The sequence below is a fragment of the Tiliqua scincoides genome, chromosome 1 (genome assembly GCF_035046505.1).
Source record: "Tiliqua scincoides isolate rTilSci1 chromosome 1, rTilSci1.hap2, whole genome shotgun sequence".
In the NCBI taxonomy this organism is placed as follows: Eukaryota; Metazoa; Chordata; class Lepidosauria; order Squamata; family Scincidae; genus Tiliqua; species Tiliqua scincoides.
Genome location: NC_089821.1, coordinates 156,901,268 through 156,907,961, shown reverse-complemented (window position 1 = coordinate 156,907,961; position 6,694 = coordinate 156,901,268). Strand labels below are relative to the sequence as shown.

At 42.3% G+C, this 6,694-nt stretch overlaps 1 pseudogene; it reads left to right on the top strand.

Moving 5' to 3' along the window:
• Positions 1 to 977: 977 nt before the first annotated feature.
• LOC136637978 (5S ribosomal RNA) lies at positions 978 to 1,096 on the top strand (annotated as a pseudogene).
• The last annotated feature ends 5,598 nt before the right edge of the window (positions 1,097 to 6,694 follow it).

Genomic DNA, 6,694 nt, shown 5'->3' with positions numbered 1-6,694 from the left:
ATTTGCTGACTCTAATAGCAATACAGCAACGCTAGTTTCTGTCCAAAGGCCCGGTCAAAAAAACCTCTCTGGACTGGTTCCAGGCTCAACTCCCGGGCCAATCAGATACAAGGATTTCTTATTTCAAGTGTGGGAGAGGTAGCACTCCCATAAGAAGAAGCATTGCCATTTGTCCAATCTGCATAAGTCTGCCATTCATATGGCATCATGGGACTGACCCACAGGGACCACAGGGGCAAAGAATCAACATATAGGCGAATGGGTTCTGAGCTGTCTGTGACAGATCAGGAGAGAGGTGCTGGTGGACAGCTTGATTGACAGTGTGCAGTGGCATTCTTCAAAGGCTAATTCCATGCTTGGGATCATTAGAAAAGGTATTGAGAATAAGATGCATAATATTATAATGCCATTGTTTCAAATCAATGGTAAGGCCTCACCTGGAGTATGGTGTCCAGTTCTGGTCATCACATCTCAAAAAGGATATTGTGGAAATGAAAAAGGTGCAGAAGGGAGCCACTAAAATGATTACTGGGCTGGGGTACCTCCCTTACAAGGAAAGGCTACAGTGTTTGGGGCTCTTCCATTTAGAAAAGAGGCGCCTGAGGAGGGACATGATTGAGATGTACAGAATTATGCAGGGGATGGATAAAGTGGATAGAGAGATGCTCTTTTCCGTCTCATATAATACCAAAACCTGGGGTCATCCACTCAAATTGAATGTTGGGAGAGTTAGGACAGACAAAAGAGAATATTTCTTTAACCAGCATGTAATTAGACTGTGGAGGTCCTTGCCACAGGAAGCGGTCATGGCATCTTACCTAAATGACTCTAAGAGGAGATTGGAAAAGTTTCTGGAGGAAAAGTCCATCACGGGTTACAAGTCATGATAGGTATGTGCAAGCTCCTGATTTCAGAAGTAGGCTATCTCAGAATGCCAGATGCAGGAGAGGGCACCAGGACGCAGCTTGTGTCTTGTAGTCTTGTGTGCTGTTACCCTGCACATGCCCGATCTCATCTGATCTCAGAAGCTAAGCAGGGTCAGGCCTGGTTAGTACTTGGATGGGAGACCGCTTGGGAATACCGGGTGCTGTAGGCTTATACCATAGTCTTTCGAGACTGAAGGTTGCCAACCACCATCTCTGTAGTATTTGATGGGTCATTGTTACGTACAGGAAGCTGGACTAGATGGGCCTTTGGCCTGATCCAGCGGGGCTCTTCTTATTGAAGTAACTCTCTGTACTCTATGCGTTGCCCTCAAGGATATAATATCTTGCATCTCCCCCACAAATGGTATTAGAAACAAGTTATTGATTATTCTTCCTCCCAAGTTTAACCAAGGGCAAGAACTACAGTGGCACCATTCTTTAACTTGTTCAATAAATATCTGTCATGGTTTGTGGCTACCAGTCTCTAGAATTCCAATTCCTCCTCTTTGCACACTCTTAGAGGGAAGATGGACCTTCCATGGGTCTGCCAGTACCCAACTGATTCCATCACAGACTTTTGTGTGGTTAATGGTTATCCAATTATTGGTAGTCTCTCATCTCAAGGCAAGTTAAACAAACAAGTATCAGACAACAACAGAAGTGCCTCAGCATGAATGTTTATAAAGTTGATTGCATAAGGAATGAATCACCCAACATTCACAACCAATAAGCTACATGGAACCTTGGCCTATAAGTCATCCTTATTACCAAACAGGTATCACTGTGTGCTTTATATAAGAGTCCTATATCACAGCAGGGTGCACTCTTGTGCCTTTATGACAATCCTCCTGAAAGAAAGTCTATGAAAAGATATGACAAAAAAGCATGAATCATGAAGAGAAGGGGGAAGTAAGAAAATAAATTGTAAATTTATAAATAAAAGAGAATTGAACCACTAACCTAATACAAGGGCCAGAAGGATTTCAGGAAGTAACCCTTCCTTTATTTGCTCAATGGAAGTTCATCTCTGGCCAGGAGTCAGGAATGGAAGAAAATGCTTAGCATGTGACAGAGATCATGGTTCTTGTCAGCAACTGTTAAAAAAATATGCAAACATGATGCCAAGGTAATTCATATACTGTGCCAAGAAAACCCATTCATGTCACAGAATCTGGCTTGTGCAAGTGACGCCAAATGCAGAGAGTTATTTGCTGATCGTCTTCGCGCTGATCTACTTCTCCAAGCCTTGGGCAAGAACATGGAACGATACAGAGCACTTCTTCTCCACCTGCCAGCCAGCACTCCCTCCCTCCCCCACTCCCTGAGAACAGAAGCAAAAGACAAATGTGGCAGGCTTATAGTAATAAAGCTGGACATTAAATTTAGGAGTCGCAGTACATAGAGAATTAATAGAAGCCGAATAGGTCGTTTTATCTAGTGGTGGGAGGGCATTTAATTCTCAAGAATTAAAAGCTATTGCTTTAGTTAGAAAATCCCACTCCTCCAGTTTCATAGTCCCTCTGCTGCTATCCCACTGCTGCTGAAAACATGCTATACCATTTAAAGCTTCCCCAAAAGAATAGGTAGCCATGAGAACGAAATCAGTAAGAGAAGGGCCCAATCCTACCTAAAGTTCCAGTGCCGATGCAGCCACAATGCAGCTCCAGGGTAAGAGAATAAATATTCCCTAATCTCAAGGAGGCCCCTGTGACTGCCCGCCCCCCACAGCAGGATGCAGCGCATGTCCCATTGGCACGGCTGCATTCGTGCTGGACAGTTGGATAGGATTGAGCCCAAAATCTAATAATATCTATCAGATCTTACAATCTCAACAATAAACAGATGTTAAAATGTTTAAGATACAATGATCAGACTAAGATACGGGACCAGCTAAAGTCACAAGGGCGAGCCAGGTTGGTTTTTCCAATACATTCACCCTAAAGGGGAATTTAGGAGGATTGTCATGAACAGTGATTCTTCTGGTAGTTGCTCCATTTTTCATAATTATCCTGATATTAGCTCTGCCTGCAAAAGAGCTGCGGGATACTTAAGAGTCTTCACTTCTGTCACCTGGCTGGTACGTTACAATAAAATAAAGAGCGTCTTCCTCTCTACTCTGGATCATTTAATAATAGCAGCATCCATTTTCTGTATTATTGGCTGATTAAACATCAACAATTCCTTGTGTGGGTTCAAGTTTCGATATCTGGAATTATGGGTGTTGAGTTGCAGAGAGGAGTGTATATCAAGTTCATTTCTAGGCAAATAAAAACATATGATACAGTGGGCTGGCACAATAAATACACTGTGATTAATACTGCACACAATTTGCTTCTGAGAACCTTCTGCATGCATATTAAACATATCTCTCCTCCCCATTGGGAATTTTCCATGGCAACCTGAAGTCGCAAATAGACATTTAAGCTGTATTGTAAAAGGAACTGGGCCTAGTTTCTGCAAACTGCACCCAATGTTATCTATATGCCAGAAATTTTGGCTGTCAGAAATGTTTCTTGCAGGAGAGCATAATAAAATATAAATTATTACTTCTAATGCAAAGGGATTTGCAAACTTTCTGTTGTGCATGCTCAAATATAACTGGCACTGTGCTGTATTCAGCTACAGTGAATGAACTATTTGTTGCACCCTTTGATACAACCCAAACTCCTCTCCTTCTTCCTCTCCCTCTCTCCCTTCTTTCTCACGGGAGTGGTACAAACCCTGCTGCAGGCCTGTGTTTTAGAGGAGTCATGGAGATGTATAAACCCAGCAAATAGACGTGTTACCAAGTTGGAACGCCACAGTTCATGCACGGCAGTGGGGAATCCTAGGCATGAAGGGTCTTTGTCTGCTGCCTCTGCGGGGTAATGTCTGGCCTCCCCCAGCACAGCTGGAGCATCAGAGAGGAACACTCTCACAGCAAAAAAATTAGGAAGCAAAACAAGGTTTTGGAAAGGTTTAGGAAAGTTGTACACTCAGCTAAGTTCCACCAGTTCCTGAAACTTGGCTGTCTCTGTAGCCCTGCATGTGGTACAATGGGGAGGACATCCATGCTGGAGGGTTGCCTTCTCCTTTCTAGATCAGGCCATCAGAGCCTGCTTTAGGACAGAATTTGGACCACCCTGCCTTCCTTAAGAAGAAGGTGGGCTGGGCTGGCTGTTTCAAATGGGAATTCTTTAGTATTGTGTTGGGATGGCTGTAATAAGAGAATACAAACTACAACACCGGACTAGTGAGGTGACACCCTACACAATGCTATGCAGAGTTACTCAGAAGTAAGCATTGTATTTAGTGGGGCTTACTCCCAGGAAACTGTGTATCCGATTGCAGCTAAAGTTCTGTAAAAAAATGTATTATTACTACAGAGATGATTCTCATAAATGCATCATACGGTATTTGAACAAAGACATTTCAATGTGAGGAAAGCTGCAACAATTTGATGAGTTCTAGTGACTACCCCTGTAATCTGAAAAAAAAAGATTGCCTAGCAAAATGAAGCTGCTCAAATCTCCCTCTGCCATCATATGGAGTATATCAAGTAAACAAATGTACCTTCTGTGGTGCTTCATTTGGGCCGACAATGAGATCAATTGTTCCTTGGTTTGAGCAGCTGGTGGGTTAGGCTGTGCAGTGGTTGGATATCAGAATACCATTGTGATCACGAGGAGTTTGGGTGAACTTTCACTATTTGTCCTTTTTCACACAGGACAAATCCTGGCTTCTAGGTGAATGTCACAGGTTGGCCTGTCTGTCTGCTTATTTAGCCAGGCCTGGGAACAGAAGGCTCACAGACGCTGTTTTCCTACAGATCTGGTGTGTGAGAAAGAGTTTAAAAAAAAGAAAAAAAGAAACGAAGTTGCTCACAGCTTCTACCACCTTGCCTAAGAGTATGTATATAACCCCAAGATGTGTCAAAACCATTTGGATTTCACTGGTGAATGAAGAATTGTGGAGGTGTTCCCCAGAGCATGTCCCATTAGCACCCATTCGATGCTGCTCAGGAATCCTCAGCAAGCTAAAGGGACTTTGTCCCTTTAAACTTTTGGTTGCCCAGTTCCCATTCCATACATATGTTTTCTTTTACCTTTTGCATTTTCTACATATGAGCTTTCTTTTGCTTCTGTATACTGTTCCTGATGACTGTGTTTTATTGTCCAATTGTAAGCCGCCTTGGGCACTCTACACGTGCAGGTGAAGAAAGGGATTAAAGTCTTTTGAATAAACAAATAAAATTGACCGTAACAGTTATTGTAAAAAAAAATAACAATGTCTAATTCAGTGCTTCCCAAACTTCTTAGCGCCAGGACTCACTTTTTAAAACAATTATCTGTTGCGACCCACTAACCAAAGAAAGAGATCTAGAAAGAAATATTTTATTCATTAATAATATTAAATAATAAAATTATTAATTAATAATCAGGGTCCTGTGCTCACAAGGCTGCTAGAGACCTTATGTATACTATGTGTCTGTAGCTATTTGCTAGATTCTCCCTAGAAATGAAGTTTAAGGACTGTTCCCCTAAACCTTCACAGTCATTCCAGGGCACCCAGAAGGCTGAACCGGAGAGCAAAACGTGCTATTATGGACTTCAAGGCCAGGCAAAAGGCTGAAATTGGGTTCATGCGTGATCTGCGGCATGCCAATTTCTGGAGAAAAAATGGAATTGCCTCATACCACAGGTTAGTGTTCCAGCTAATGATTTTCTTCTGCAAACCAGGCAAACCTTGCAAAGTTGTTTTTTTTTTTTAAATGTTTCAAAAAGTTTTCATGATCCACCAAAATTCAGCTTGCAGCCCACAGGTGGGTTCCAACCCACAGTTTGGGAAACAGTGCTCTAACTGACTGTTTAATGAGGCAGTTTGGATGATTGTTGTGCAACTGGCTACCCGATCCACAATGTGCAGTGAATGTGTGCACATTTTGTCCCCAAGCATTGTGCTGCTCCACCCTACATAATCACCTGGAGAGCTGAATGACCAAATTGTACTTAATCACGTGCTTAAAATATCATACTAAAGTTTGTTTTAACCATACTATTAGATGCAATGTGGAATATTCCCTGATGTGACTATGAGAGAGTAGTGCATCAGGTGGGGAAGAGATGCAGGCACACACTGCACACCACATGTTGGGTAGCATTTTGGCCAATGATCACATAAAGCCCACAGTAGCTCTGATCATACTTGTTCAGGTGTAGCTGCCACTAAAACACATTCAGCAAGTTTTATTATCTGGAAAAGTGGTGTCATGGTGGCGCTGAAAAGGAATGTAATGCACCAGCATTTTATCTCTATGTGTGCATATTTACATACATGTGCACTAGAATCAAGTTGCATCTACAGCTAACCCTTATTCAGCTATTTAACTGCTAAGAGCCAAGAGCCCAGGGGAGAGGAATGAAACACTTGACCACTCAAGCAGAATATTAAAATGGCATTCACAACATCTCTCTGAAAGGCAAAACAGGGACAGTGTTTTACAAGTGACAGGTACTAAAAAACAGAGACAGCCCCTAGTAAATAAGGACAGTTGGAACATAAAATTGCATGCAATAATTGGATGATGCTACTATGCTCCCAAAGTATGCTTGATATGTGGCTCACATTCCCCACAAGGCTCTCTGGCACAGAGCACTGACAGCATGAATGGGCATAAAGGATTACCTACTGCTACTGCAGATTTCCTGTATCCAGAGGAGGCAGATACCCTAAGGATGTACAACCTTTCTGAACTTAGAAAACATAAATACTGTTTCTATGGATACACT